This window comes from Elephas maximus, chromosome 4 (genome assembly GCF_024166365.1).
Source record: "Elephas maximus indicus isolate mEleMax1 chromosome 4, mEleMax1 primary haplotype, whole genome shotgun sequence".
In the NCBI taxonomy this organism is placed as follows: Eukaryota; Metazoa; Chordata; class Mammalia; order Proboscidea; family Elephantidae; genus Elephas; species Elephas maximus.
Genome location: NC_064822.1, coordinates 54869071 through 54884703, shown reverse-complemented (window position 1 = coordinate 54884703; position 15633 = coordinate 54869071). Strand labels below are relative to the sequence as shown.

The 15633-nt window shown below is 42.3% G+C and overlaps 1 protein-coding gene and 1 long non-coding RNA gene across 2 annotated transcripts in view; one reads left to right on the top strand and one right to left on the bottom strand.

Annotated features, from left to right (window-relative positions):
* Positions 1 to 9915, top strand: part of LOC126075029 (uncharacterized) — a 32557-nt gene extending 22642 nt beyond the window's left edge. Inside the window, exons 2-3 of the long non-coding RNA XR_007517109.1 lie at positions 5447 to 5494; positions 9802 to 9915. This is a non-coding gene — a long non-coding RNA (uncharacterized LOC126075029). The remainder of the gene's footprint in view (positions 1 to 5446; positions 5495 to 9801) is intronic.
* Positions 1 to 10145, bottom strand: part of MICAL3 (microtubule associated monooxygenase, calponin and LIM domain containing 3) — a 241613-nt gene extending 231468 nt beyond the window's left edge. The window contains exon 1 of the mRNA XM_049882102.1: positions 9874 to 10145. The gene's annotated coding sequence lies outside the window, so the exon portion shown is untranslated. The remainder of the gene's footprint in view (positions 1 to 9873) is intronic.
* Positions 10146 to 15633: the final 5488 nt, after the last annotated feature.

Here is a 15633-nt window from a genome sequence, read left to right as displayed (position 1 = left end):
AGTCAGAATCAACTCGATGGCAACCGGTTAATGTGTAGGGCTGAAAAAATAATATTCTACATATTAATGTAGTAATTTCTGGGATTTCTCTTCGCCTCCACATTCATTTCTTCTAATCTTAAAGGTTTTATCTGAAGGCTCTTTGTCATTGAAAAGGCAAAATAACAACATCAAATGAATTCTTAAAAATCACCTATAATCCATCACTTTAGTACTTGCTTTTGGCATTTTGTTTCCCACCTGCATTCAGATTATTTAAAGTTACAAACACAGTGTGCATGCTAGCTCGCATTTGCTATTGTTCATTTTATCATGAGTCTTTTCCATGTTTATTTCTACAGCTTTTGTGGTGAATACAAAATATTCCATCTTACTGATGTATGACAATTTGTAAAATCACCGCTTTAATGTTGGGCATTTCAGCTATTTCTAGTTTTCTTTCCTATTATAGCTAACACAGTAGAAGATATCTTTCATGTGTTGAGGATTTTTTTAGATCTTTGTTAAATAATCTTATTAGGAAAAGTTCCTAGAGTGGTACCTTTATGGCTCTTTCTGTGTCTTTACTCCTCCCAAATTTTGTAAATTTACAGTGCAACCCTGTCCCTGGGTGGCACAAACGGTTTGTACTCGCCTGCTAAACTAAAGGCTGGCAGTTTGAACCCAGTGGTGCCATGGTAGAAAGGCCTGGTTATCTGCTTCTGTAAAGATTACAGCAAAGAAAATCCTATGGAATAGTTTTACAGTGTAACACATGAGGTCACCATGAATGAGAATCCACTCCATGGCAAAGGGTTTGATTTTTTTTGGTTGTACAATGCAACCCACAATAAACAACGTGATTTTACTGCAACCTTAACAGCAGTGTTATTGTTTTAAAAGATTGTTACTCTTTAAAAAAGTAAAACAGATAAGTATCAAAGTATTGCTATAGTTTGTACTTTTGAATTTTTACAATAAAAAAATACAGAATACAGGATCCATGCCTCACATCATATGCAAAAACAAATTCAAAATGGATTAAGGACCTAAGTGTGCAAATTGTGCAAAACCATAATAGTCTTAGAAGAAAAAGCAGTGGTGACGCTGTCAGGCCTAGCTTTTAACAATGAATTATCTAATATAATAACAAAAGCACAAATAACAAAAGACTAAATAAATGGTATCTCATAAAGATTAAAAACTTTTGTTAATCAAAAAACTTTACCAGTCAGCTCAATTGGACTGGACCAAAAGCAAAGAAGTTTCCGGGATAAAATGAATGCTTCAAAGGTCAGCGGAGCAAGCGCGGGGGTCTGGGGAACATGGTTTGCGGGGACTTCTAAGTCAATTGGCAAAATAATTCTATTATGAAATCATTCTGCATCCCACTTCGAAATGTGGCGTCTGGGGTCTTAAATGCTAACAAGCAGCCATCTAAGATGCAGCAATTGGTCTCAACCCACCTGGAGCAAAGGAAAATGAAGAACACCAAGCCCACATGACAACTAAGAGCCCAAGAGACAGAAAGGGCCACATGAACCAGAGACCTACATCATCCTGAGACCAGAAGAACTAGTTGGTGCCCGGCCACAATCGATGACTGCCCTGACAGGGAGCTCAGCAGAGGACCCCTGAGGGAGCAGGAGATCAGTGGGATGCAGACCCCAAATTCTCATAACAAGACCAAACTTAATGGTCTGACTGAGACTGGAGGAATCCCGGCGGCCATGCTCCCCAGACCTTCAGCTGACACAGGACAGGAACCATCCCCGAAGACAACTCTTCAGAAATGAAAGGGACTGGTCAGCGGGTGGGAGAGAGAAGCTGATGAAGAGTGAGCTAATTATATCAGGTGGACACTTGAGATTGTGTTGGCAACTCTTGCCTGGAGGGGGGATGGGAGGATAGAGAGAGAGGGAAGCCGGCAAAATTGTCAAGAAAGGAGAGACTGAAAGGGCTGACTCAAGACGGGGAGAGTAAGTGGGAGTAGGGAGTGAGATGTATGTAAACTTATATGTGACAGACTGATTGGATTTGTAAACGTTCACTTGAAGCTTAATAAAAGTTATTATAAAAAAAAAAAAAAAAAAAAAACTTTACCAAATATGTGAAAAGATAAGCTACACCTGAGAATATCTTTGGAAACCATATATCCAACAAGAATCTAACAACCAAAACATAGATAAAACATGGACAGCTTAACAGCAAAGACAAATAACCCAACCATAAAATAGACAAAGGACTTTGTTTTGGATTGAAACGTGTTTCCCCAAAATGTGTGTCAACTTGCCTAGGGCATGATTTCCAGTATTGTGTGATTGACTGTCCACCATTCTGTCATCTAATATGATTTTCCTATGTGTTGTAAATCCCACTTGTATGTTGTTAATGAGGCAGGATTAGAGTCGGTTGTGTTAATGAGGCACGACTCAATCTACAATATTACGTTGTATCTTGAGTAATTCTCTTTTGAGATATAAAAAAAGAAGTGAGCAGAGAGACGGGACCTCCTACCACCAAGAAAGCAAAGCCAGGAGTATAGCGCATCCTTTGGATCCAGGGTTCCTGCACTGAGAAGCTCCTAACCCAGGAGAAGACTGATGACAAGGACCTTCCCCCAGAGCCTACACAGAGAGAAAACCTTCCCCTGGAGCTGGGACCCTGAATTTGGACTTCCTGGACTGTGAGAGAATAAATTTTTGTTTGTTAAAGCCATCCACTTGTGTTATTTCTGTTATAGCAGCACTAGATAACTAAGACAGACTTGAATAGACATTTCACCAAAAAGGACATTTGAATGGCCACCAAACATATGAAAAGATGCTCAGCATCATTAGCCATCAGAGAGGCAAATTAAAACCACAGTGAGATACCATTTCACTCCCACTAAGATGGCTAAAATTAAATTAAAAAAAAAAACTGAAAATAACAAAGGTTGGCAAGGATGTGGGGAAATTGGGACCCTTATCCATTAACGCTAGGAATGCAAAATGGTACAGCCATTGTGGAAAAAAAGTATGGCAGTTCCCCCCCAAAATTAAATATAGAACCATATTACCCAGCAATTCCACTCCTAGGTATATACCCAAAAGATTTGAAAGCAGAAACTCAAACAGAGAGAGACTTACTTGTACACCAAAGTTCATTGCAGCACTATTCACGATAACCAAAAGGTGAAAACAACCTAATTGCCTATCAACAGATGAACAGATAAGCAAAATGTGGTACATACATACAATGGAACACTACTCAGACAGGAGAAATGAAGTCTTGATACAGCTATATAATATGGATGGAGCTGGAAGACATTATACTGAGTGAAATAATCAACCACAAAAGAACAAATATTGTATAATCTCACTCATATAAAAAGACAAGAAAGGCAAATGTATAGAGAACAAAGTTTATTAGTGATTACCAGGGGAAGGGAGCCCTGGTGACGCAGTGGTTAAGAGCTGGGCTGCTAGCCAAATCCACTAGCCGTTTCTTGGAAACCCCATGGGGCAGTTCTACTCTGTTCTATAGGGTTGCTACGTGTCTGAAACAATTTGATGGCAATGTGTTTGTTTTTTTGTTTTTTGGTGCCGGGGGCAGGAGGAAGGGGAAAAAAGGAGAGGGGTTAATGGTGATGGAAATATCACATTAATTAAGGGTATGGTTGCATAACCGATTATTGTAATTGCTATCAATAAGTTGTATACCTGTAAAAAGTTGAATTGGCAAAAGTTGAGTGATAGATACACTTACAACAACAACAAAAGAGGAATTGCTGAGGCTGCTTATGTACAACAGAAAGCCTCATGGAATCTGGTTTCTTGGTTTGGAGGTTTAAGGCATGGTGTCTTTGTTCTCTAGAGCTGCTACAACAGAAATACCACAAGTGGATGACTTCAACAAACAAATTTATTCTCTCATAGTTTAGGAGACTAGAAGTCCAAATTCAGGATGCCAGCTCTAGGGGAAGGCTTTCTCTCTCTGTCATTTCTGGGGAAAGGTCCTTGTCATCAATCTTCCTCTGGTCTAGAAGCTTCTCAGTGCAGGAACCTCAGGTCCGAAGGCTGTGTTCTGCTCCTGCCGCTACTTTCTTGGTAGTCTGAGATTCTCCTGTCTTTCTGCTCGCTCCTCTCTTATATCTCAAAAGAGATTGACTTAAGACACAACTAATCTTGCAGATTGAGTCCTTTCTCATGAACACAACTGCCTCTAATCCTGCCTCATTATCATACAAGTAGGATTTATAACACATAGGAGAATCACATTAGATGGCAAAATGGTGGACAATCACACAATACTGGGAATCACGGCCTTGCTAAGATGACACACGTTTTTGGGGGGTACAATTCAACCATAACACATGGTTTCATGAGATATCCCCAGTTAACTGGCCTAATGAAATGTTTAGTGCTTCTGTTCTGCCTCCTAGTTCATTGCGTAGTGCCTGGGGTCTTAAAACCTTGCAAGCAGCTAACCAAGGCACAACAATTGGTCTCTAAGTATCAGGAATAAATGGAAGATATGGAATGTGTTGGTAACTGCTTCCAGGAACAACTTCCTCCTTTGCCATGAGACCAGAAGAACTGGATGGTGCCCGGCTATCATTACAAATATTTTGGTCAAAGGTTCTATAGAAGAATCCTGATCAAAAAGAAGAAAATGCAGAACAAAACTTCAAATTCTGGTAGACTCCAGGCTTCCTGGAGCCTTGGAGGTTGGATGAACCCCTGAAACTATTGCCCTGAGATAATCTTTGGTTTAGGCCTTAAACCAAAATATCCCTTGAAGTCATCTTAAAGCCAAATAATAGTTTAGCTTAAGTAGTAAAAAACGTCTGCCTTGAGCATCATGCTCTTTTAAGAGCTTTCTTCATGGGATCAAATTGACAATAGCCACTTTGAAGATCAGACAGGAAACTTAGGGGGCAGGAAATTTATTTTAATGGGGAATGGAACAATTCAGAAAAGGAGGGTGAGAATGGTTGTACAATTTGAATGTAATCAATGTCACTAAATGATACATGTACAAACTGTTAAATTGGTTTAAGTTTTGTGTATATTCTCAACACAACAAAATAAATAAAATTTAAAAAAAGAAAAAATACAGAATGAAGCTAGAGAGATAAAAATATAATACTAATTTGTACTTTTGATGGCTGTCAGTGATGAACACATATCTATGTATTTGGTCACTACATTTGCAAACGTGAGTTAATTTCTCCTCATGGACTGTGAATATGGAGTTGTTTTTTTTTTTTTCCCCAGTCAGGTTTTCTGAGGTATAATTTACATGCAATAAAGTTTACACTTTTTAGTGTACAGCTCTATGACTTTTAACAAATACATAGTTATAGAATATATCTATCATCCTAAAAAGTTTCCTTCTGCCCCTTTATAGTCAACTCCCTCCCTCCACTACCACCGCTACCTTCGGCCCCTGCCAATCACCTATCTGTTTTCTTTCCCTATAGTTTTGCAATTTTCAGAATGCCATGAAAATGGAGTCATACAATATGTAGGTATGTATGGAATTTTAATGCCTTTTTATAAATTTGAAATGCTTTTCTTTTCGCAGTATCCAAAATGCTTTATTAAAGGATGGTTCAATCTCCAAAGAGCAGAAGTTGTAACTGTTAACTCATTTTCAGGCATCAGCACAAATGGGGAAAAGTCTTATGGAATTGGGCTTTAAAAGGTGCGAGTCAATACTTAAATCGCTCTGCTTCTCCCTCCTCAATGCCCCAACTCCCTTCCCTTTTCTGAAACTCATTATTAGTTTGATAGATAGTTAACCTGTTATCTATAATATGCAAGGCAAATATTTCCCCTATTCTGTTCACTTTTTATTTTATGGAAATTTAAAATTTCAATGCGAATTAATGGTTCCCCTGCTCCCCATGGATCCTACTATTGTTTCTAAATAATCCATAGATCTAAAACATCGTGAATTCGGTTTTTCTGCTAGATTTTCTAGAATCTGACTTTTCAATATTTCACTTTGATTCAGCTCTAGTTATGTCAGCATTTGCTGTAAGGCAATGGCTTTAAAACTTTTTGACCATGACCTACAGTACGAAAATATTTTGTATCACGACCCAATGCATACAAACAAACACACGTATACATAAAGTTAAAGCACAAATTTCAGGAAAAAAACTTTTCCCCATTACATGAGATGTACTCTGCTATTTTCTATTCTATTCTGTTTTGTTTTTTCTTTTTAAAAATGCTGGTCATGACCTACCAAAGTGGTTTTATGACTCACTAATTAGTTACAACCCACAGCTTGAAAAAAGCACAAAATAAGGGTTTTATGAAAGCATCACAGTCTCTTTGGTCTTCCCTCTCCCGGCTTGGGTAGTGCCTAAAGAATGCCATCACCTCCTACCTGTACCCTCAGTGATCACCATTTGCTGGTTCCATGCTGACCACAGCAGATTAAAAACTAATTTAGGAACAGTGACAACCCCAAAGAGGAATTCTCCACCAGGAGTCTCCTCTCTACCCAAAATCACCACGCCTAGTCTTCCTGTGGAAGCAGCGTAGGACGGAGGGGTCTCCGTGTCCCCAGTCAGGCTCCACGGGCTCAAGTCCTTCTGCCTGTGCACCCTGTTCCCTTGGAGGGGCTTCAGGCCCCCCAGGTAGCTCAGGGCAGGGCTGAGAGGTGCACTTACAGCCCATCAGAGCTGGAGAGGACCCTTCACAATCCCCTGGGCAGCTTCTGAATGGATATGCATGGAATATCCCAGACCAACTGGACGTTTTCCCTCACTGGCCTGTGAAGAAAACTGTTTTCAGAAAGTAGATATTGATGATGGTGAGGAGAGGGGGTAGTAATGAGAAGTCAGACGTGGTCTTGCTGCTCCTGGATTAGCCATCTAGTGGACTGGCAGCCTTCAAAGGGTTTGTCTGGCCTGCCTGCCTGGTGAGGGATCAGTTCTCAAGTCACCTGTCAGGAAGAGAGTGTGAGGTTTAGAGGCAGCAGAAGCCACTGTGGCCACACTACCTGCAGAACTAATTAGTCCAAAGTGGCTCCAGTTCAGCTGAGAGAAGCTAAGAGGCAGCGAGGTGGAGCATGCCCATAAACCACTGTGCCAAGTGAAGGCCAGGGAAAACCTGTGGGGAGCCCAGGCTGGGTAAATGAAGGCATTGTCTAAGAGGTCAGGTCAACTACAGGAGGAGATGAGCACAGACAGGACAATGACTAAAGGGAAGGATGGAAGTTGTTATAATTGTCTGGGGTTGCTTGGAGAGAATAAACAGGCATGGTCAGTACCCGGGACTGCAGAGATGAGTAACCAGGTAAAGCTGTATGGAGGAGCTGGGGCCATTCTGTGGTCAGGGGATACCTCCCGGTCATTGCCCCAGTGGCCTCAGTGGCCTCGGCACATGAGACTTTGTGATCCACATTGGGTGGGTTGTTTCATCTTTAAACAGTGTCTTAATTCTCTTGCCTATTAATGACTGAGCCTTGACAAGGGTTTCAAAAGATACAGTGCTGTCATTTAAACCTGTCCTCCAAGGAGTTCTTAACCCCTTCTGTGTTCAACCAAAATTGAAGCAAGAGCATTAGGAAGCTGTGACTAACCAGGTACTGGCGCCAGGTTGGTAGACTACACTCTAAAAAAACAAACCTGTTGCCATCGAGTCAATTCCACCTCCTAGTGACCCTTGAGGACAGAGCAGAACTGCCCCATAGGGTTTCCAAGGAGCAGCTGGTACATTCAAACCACCAGGGCTTCCACACTCTAGTGTATTTCATGCCCAAAGTTTCAAAGCCTTACCTAATTTCCTTGAGTACCTAAGGCATTGCTAACTAGCTGCATGGTTTCTGCCTCCCACCTGCTTCACAGCATTTATGACCATTCGTGAGATCTCTGTAAACAAGGGTTAGAAGAGCCTCTAACAAGTTTGCCCTCCAGTCTGCAATAATACTTGTGGAGAGGAGCTTAGCAATAATACTTGTGGAGAGGAGCTTAACCTGGTACTCAAAATTTCAAGGGAAAGTAAGATTCTAAGCTCTCCCTAGGCTTCGGGAGCACTCGAGCCATGGCGAAAGTTTTTAGGTGTGAGGAGGATAATGCTTTATAATTTGTAGGTGATCTCATTATTGCTTTCCCCTTCTTTAGCGTGACCACTGCATCCCTAACCCCTCCTTTCTAAGCCTCCATTCTACTGCAGTGGGGTGGGGCGGGGCAATTTATACATGTGACTGTTCTGTGTTAACAGACATGATGCCCCTAAACATACAAGGGGCCACAGATTTCACCCTACACCTGCCTTTCCCCATTGCTCTGGAATACAGAGCATACCATTTCATTTGGCGAGGGGATCTATTCTGAGAGAGATGCTCCCTTCTTCCTCTGAAACGTCACCTTCATCCTTAGTCTCTTTGAGCAGCCCAAGTCCCTGCCAGCTCTCTCTGCCTGCAGCTTCTAGGTATTAATGACGTTATAGTTAGGTATACCTTGGTCTCCAACAGCAGGGTGTTTGATAGGCTAAGCTATTACCAAGTTCACCTGGAAAAAAATAAAATCCCTTTAGCATTCATCCTGATTGATTCAACAGTGGGTCACAACCTTAGCTCATTAGAATCAGCTGGGGAGCTTTAAACTCGTCCCCTCCCCCATTCCTGGGCGGTATCCCAAACCAATTGAGTCAGAATATCTGGGGATGGGACCCTGTCATCAGTATTTTTTAAAGCTCAAAGGTACTCCCACGTGAAGCCAGGGCTGAGAACCAATGAATAGTCCTGCAGGGGCCCAGCAGTTCAGCCCTCAGTGTATCTTTTCATTTTAACAAGATCTAGCTGCTTCCTTGAAAGGCTTCTTTGTAACAATGTTGTTGTTAGGTGCTGTCCAGTTGATTCCTCTCATAGTGACCCCTGGTGATCGAGCAGAACTGCTCTACAAGGTTTTCTAGGCTATAATCTTTACGGGAGCAGATTGCCAGGTCTTTGTCCTGAGGAGCTGCTGAGTGGGTTCGAATGGCAGCCAAGTGCTTATCCACTGCGATAACAATGGAAACTAAATAGCTGATCCCAGGGCTAGATTAAGGAGGAAGGTCATTTTTTGTTTTGTTTTGTTTTTGGAGCATTCGGGGAAGGGCTGGCAGGCAAGGAGAGGACTTTATACACAAAAAGTATTTTGCCTTGGAATCATAACCGTTTCATTCTGAAACAAGATGCAGCCCTCCAGAGGTCATTTGGTTCTTGCCTTTGCTTGCAGGAAGGAATGAATATAACCATCCTTTTGTTAAAAAGCTGGGAGAGAAGCCCTTGCCTTTCACCCATTGCAGCCTCCAAGTACACTCCTCTGCGTGTGCCTGTTTCATCTTTGGGCCTGTTTACTGAGCTGTGGATGCAAGCGCTGGTGCCGTCTACTGGGCTAGAAAAATTTCCCTTTCAGTGTAACAATTGTTTCTTCTGGCTGAGCTCATGTGTTCATTTCCTTGAGCTCACCAAAGGACAGGGTATTACCAAGAACCTCCTGGCATCCCTCTGACATCTGCCATGCCACTGGTTTGCCTGGGAACGTTATTTCTTTGATCGTAGGATAAGAACATAAAGCAAATTGGTTGAAAACGGCTGGGAAACTGAGCCCTGCTTGTGTAACAGGCTTTGGGGTATTTGTGATACATGGTATCTGCATTGGTGGGGTGTTGTGCAGCGATCCAGACACAGACTGAAGGTGTAGCTCTCACTGGTTAAGAAAGCAGAGCATGAAAGGGAGATGAAATTACAATTCCAAGAAACCCAAAGCTGTCAGAAGGGAAAATGCTTCCCAGTCATAAGCATTTTGAAGATGATTTTTTTTTTTTTTTTAAGGCACCGATCAAGAAATATAACCCTATCATTTCGGAGACTTGCTCATCCAAAGGAAGACTAGATGGTACTCACCAATGAGGGCTTCAAGCAGCATCTATCGCCTCCGTAGGTGGTAAATGCCTGTCTCTCCAGGGTCATCGGTGCTCAGTGTCCCGGCGCTGCTGCTATGGCTGCACACAGCCTAAGTGCCTACACTCCATCTTCCAGCAGGAATCCCTTTGGAGGTTAGCATCGGGAGGCCCCGAAGTGCATCCCCTTTCACCGCCTTGTCCCTGCTCCCCGCTTCTCCTCAGGTCACGGTCAATGCAGCGAGGAAGGAAGCAAATCCCGGTGTCGGACTCTCACCGCTGCATCTCAGCGGCGGCTGCAGAAGGCAGCGCAGCCGAGGTGGCTGCAGGCTCGTCACGGTTGCCATGGCAACCAGGAGTCAGCGACTCCCTCGCTGGCTGGGGAAGTCAGCGAAGAAAAGGTAACAGATAAACGAGGACGTGCTGGGCTCTCTCCTGGGCATCTGTGGAGTCACAAGCGATCTAAGAAAAGTGGGGTTCTTGGATGAGACCTCCGGAATGTCTGTCCTTAAGGCTCCAAACGAAAACAAAACCATCCCTCTTCCTTCCCAGTCTTTTCCCCTTTCTCGCGTTCCTCAATCCCTCTCTCAACACATGTACTACCAGGTTAAGGTTTGGAAATTCCAGCACTATCCTGAACCTCCTTGCCCCAGGGAATTCTGCTACATCCAAAGCTAAACTTGCGCTAGACTAACTCTGGAAAATTTAACCTCCCAGCCGGGTCCTTGAGGGACTGACCTCTGGGGAGCTGGAGAAGGACCTGTGTGTTAGATGCTGGGCATGTAAGTCACTTAACTTCTCTGAGTTGTGGTGAAATTTCAACAGTATAAAGGACATGATATTGCCTTGTAAAAGGAAAAATGCTGTGAAATTTTATTGCCCCCATTGCCGTCTAGTCGATTCCGACTCATAGCTACCCCACAGGACAGAGTAGAACCGCCCCATAGGGTTTCCAAAGAGTGCCTAGTGGATTTGAACTGCCGACCTTTTGGTTAGCAGTGTAGCTCTTAACCACTATGCCACCAGGGTTTCTGCTATAAAATTAAGTTGCTATTATTAGTAGTACTATGATGGTGATAAAGGAGCCTTAGTGGCTCCACGATTGAGCTAACTGAAAGGTTGGTGGTTTGAAGCCACCCGGCTGCTTCTTGGGAGAAAGACCTGGGGATCTACTTTTATAATGATTACAGCCTTGGAAACCCTATGGGGCAGTTCTAATCTGTCATGTAGGGTATGTATGAGTTGGAATTGACTCAACAGCACCTAACAACAAAATGTTGGTGATGGTGACTCTGGAGAACAATATTAAATCATGACTCCATGTAAGAGGTTTTTTAAGGCCCCAGAACCTACATCCTTCTCCCCACTTTGAGAAAGGCTCCTGCTGCAAAGCCTGGCTAGTTCTCTTTCACACTCCCAAACTAACCTCCCCACCGCCCACGGATTGTCAAGGCCTGTGGGACTTGAAAGAAATTCACTAACACTAAGGGAAGTCTGATGGAAGACCAAGATGGTTTTGAATAAATACCTATTAGCATTCACTTATTATAATCATAGCGCTTAGAGCAGAAAGAAGCCTTAGAGATTATTTTGTCTTCAAGGATCATTGGCCTTAATGTTATCATCTGTCTGAAGCCATGTGTTGAGAACAGATTGACTCTAGCAAGCATTCTCAGAAGAAGGCTGAACCTTGGCTGGTGACTCAGAGAGAAGGGGCTCTTGCTTATCCCTATTATATTGCCTTAATCGTATCATCATCTACCACATGAATTAGTGTTTGTCTCTTCAATGTGACAAGTGGAGCCAACAGGATAAGAAGTGTGGGTCAGAGGTGGTCTCTGCCCACAGTCTGGAGTTTCCCCCTTTACCACGCCCCTCTGTATACTCATGTCTGTTCCACCTACAGATCTCCAGGCATTTTACTTCAGTTCTAGAATCAGGGGAGGAAATTCACATTTACTGAGCTCTGATCAGCTCTGATCAACTCCTCCTGTATGCTGTGAGATTTTGCATCGCTGTTTAAAAAATGAAGAACATAAGGGCACAAAGAATAAGTGACTAGCTTGTGTAAGATTGTATAGCTAGGTAAGCAGTTAGGCTGGAATTCCCACCCAGTTCTGTTTGACGCCATAGCTGAAGAAGGCCCAAGGCTATCTGGGTATGGCCCAAATGAGTACTAGGGAAAAACTTCCTGAGCCATCCAGAGTCACTGGTAGTTTCTCCCGCATCTCATTTATTGATTTAATCTACTTTTACTGTCTTTTTTTTTTTTAAGAAATAAAATGTTTTAGAAAACTTGAAAGATACAGAAATATAAAGGAATAAAAATCATCTATAATCCTGTTGTTCAAAGAAAACCTTAATTGACATTAATATTTCCTTCTAGTTGTTTTTCTTTCTATCTTTAAACTAAATTGAGATAAGACCATTGTCATGGATTGATTTGTGTTCCCCCCAAATATGTGTCAACTTGGCTAGGCCACGATTCCCAGTATTGTGTGGTTGTCTAATATTTTGTCATCTGATGTGATTTTCCTGTGTTGTAAATCCTATTTCTATAATGTTAGGAAACCCTGGTGGCATAGTGGTCAAGAGCTACGGCTGCTAACCAAAAAGTCGGCAGTTCGAATTCACCAGGCTCTCCTTGGAAACCTGGGGCAGCTCTGCTCTGTCCTATAGGGTAGCTATGAGTTGGAATGGACTAGATGGCAGCAGTTTGGTTTTCTATGACGTTAATGAGGCAAGACTCAATCTAAAAGATTAGGTTGTGTTTTAAGTCAATCTCTTTAGAGATATAAAAGAGAGAAGCAAGCAGAGAGGCAGGAGGACCTCATACCACCAAGAAACAAGAGCCAGGAGAATAGTGCATCCTCTGGATCTGGGGTTCCTGCGCTGAAAAGCGCTTTGACTAGAGAAGATTGATGACAAAGACCTTCCCCTGATAGAGAAGGCCTTCTCTTGGAGTTGGCACTCTAAGTTCAGACTTCTAGCCTCCTAGACTGTGAGAGAATAAATTTCTCTTTGTTAAAGCCATCCACTTGTGGTGTTTCTGTTATAGCTGCACTAGGTAACTAAGACAACCATAAAAAAACCAAAACCAAACCCATTGCCACTGAGTCGATTCAGACTCATAGCGACCCTATAGGACAGAGTAGAACTGCCTCATAGGGTTTCCAAGGAACGGTTGGTGGATTTGAACTGCTGACTTTTTGGTTAGCAGCCAAACGCTTAACCACTGTCCACCAGGGCTATATATATATATATATATATATACACACACGTATATATGTATATATGTATATATGTATATATGTATATATGTATATATGTATATATGTATATATGTATATATGTATATATGTATATATGTATATATGCTAACCAAAAGGTTGACAGTTTGAATCCACCAGCTGCTTCTCGAAAACTCTATGGGGCAGTTCTACTCTGTCCTGTAGGATTGCTATGAGTTGGAATCAACTCCGTGACAACAGGTTTGGCTTTTTTTTTTTTTTTCCATTTAAAATAGCCTTGTGAAAACTTTCCCCTCCATTAAGGATTCTTTAAAAATATTATTTTAAATGCTACATAATAGCTCATCATATGAACATACCATATCTCCTCTTTTGTTGAATATTTGAGTTATTTCCAATTTTTATTAACTGTGAATAACTGTAATAAAAATTTTCCAAATATAGCTTGGCCACATTTGTGAATATTTTCTTGCAGTTGAGTGCTAGAAGTGGACTATTGGGTTAAAGGATCAGAGCATTTTTAAGATTTTCTAATCCTTCTCTCCTGTGGGGCTTTCCAGCTCGCTGAACCCTCATCAAGTTGTGCACAGTCCCACTCCACTCACACCTTTCCCCACACCAGGTTTGCCAAGCCTCTCATTTAGCATTTTAAGTTGTTTATCTCACAAACTGGGAAATTAGAGTTAGTTCTTTGTAGTTTTTGTTTAAAAAAAAAAAAAAACACAACTCATCACCTCCTTTATTATTTAAAAATCCTCTAAACCAAAAAAAAAAAAAACAAATCTGTTGCTGTTGAGTCAATTCTGACTCCTATCCACCCTATAGGACAGAGTAGAACTGCCCCTTAGGGTTTCCAAGGAGCAGCTGGTGGATTCAAACTGGCAACCTTTTGGTTAGCAGCCATAGCTCTTAACCACTGTACCACCAGGGGCTCCTAAAAATCCTCTATGAGCAAGAAAAGGGGGCAGTGGTGATTAAGTATAGAATTTTCACCTTCCATGCAGAAGGCTGGGGTTTGATTCTCAGCCAATGCACCTCAAGTGCAGCTACCACCCAACTGTCAGTGGAAAATTGCATGTTGCTATGATAGTAAACACGCTCCAATGGAGCTTCCAGACTAAGACAGACTAGGAAGAAAGGCCTGGAGAGTTGTGCATGGGATTGCTAGAAGTCTGGGGCAGACTGGACAGCAGCTAACAATAAGCAACAAATAGTAGAACGCTAGGTTTTAGGGAGGAAAATTTTGAAACAGAAGTGATACAAGCTTTTCAAGTTCCCATGGAGAGCCAGGGCTGCTGGAACTAAATCAGAGCTTGTTTGCTGTTGACTCTTGGGGTGGCCTTAGCTCCACCCTTGTTACAGAAAAGCTGCCCTTGATTTCCCTCTGATCCTTGCATTTTAATTTCACTGTTTACCACTGACCAAGTGATTAGGTAAATTTAATAATGTCATAGAAGACTGGGCTTGGATGGAAGGTTGAGAAATTCCTGGGCAAAAGCAACTGGAGTAATAGACCTTTTAAAGGTTGGAAGTAAGGCTGCTTGACCAGCCAGGGGTGGAATGTAAGGAAAGCCAGCCTAAGGCTGTTCCCTTCTCCCTTGGAAGGAGATGGCAAAGGAGGGAGGGTGCGTGGGGGAGGGTGAAAGCTGGTACAACACTGACCCAGAATATCTTCAAGCTACTTAAAAAAAACAAACAAAACCCGTTGTCGTTGAGTCGATTCCGACTCATAGCAACTCTACAGTGCAGAGTAGAACTACCCCATAGAGTTTCCAAGGAGTGCCTGGTGCATTCGAGCTGCCAAACTTTTGGTTAGCATCTGTAGCTCTTAACCACTAAACCACCAGGGTTTAAGAAGAATGGCTACTTAAGCTTTGTTATTCTGCTTACTGAGAAATTTACGTGTGGCAATATGGAGCCCTGGTACTGCAGTGGTTAAGAGCTTGGCTGCTAACTGAAAGTTTGGCAGTTTGAATCCACCAGGCATTCCTTGGAAACCCTATGGGGCAGTTCTACTCTGTCCTATAGGGTTGCTATGAGCTGGAATTGACTTGACGTCAATGAGTTTTTTTTTTTTGGTTGTGGTTGGAACCCACCCAATAGCTCCACAGGAGAAAAACCTGTCGATCTGCTCCCATAAAAATTACAGCCTAGAAAACCATACGGGGCAGTTATACTGTGTTACATGGGGGTCGTTATGAGTCGATTAACTTGCTGGCATGTAACAACGTTTCCTCTGGTTATTTTTGAACATAGCTTCTAAAACCAGATCAGGTCAAGATGTTTTTACTCTTGACTAAAGGGCTAAAGGGGCCCTGGTGGCACAGTCGTTAAGCATTTGGCTACTAGCCAAAGGGTCGGCAGTTCTAACCCACCAGCTGCTCCTTGGAAGCCCCATGGGCAGTTCTACTCTGTCCTGTAGGGTTGCTATGGGTTAGAATCAACTCAACAGCAATGGGTTTTAAAGGGCTAAAGGCTGTAGTAAAAACTGATAGGAATAAATATAATATGGT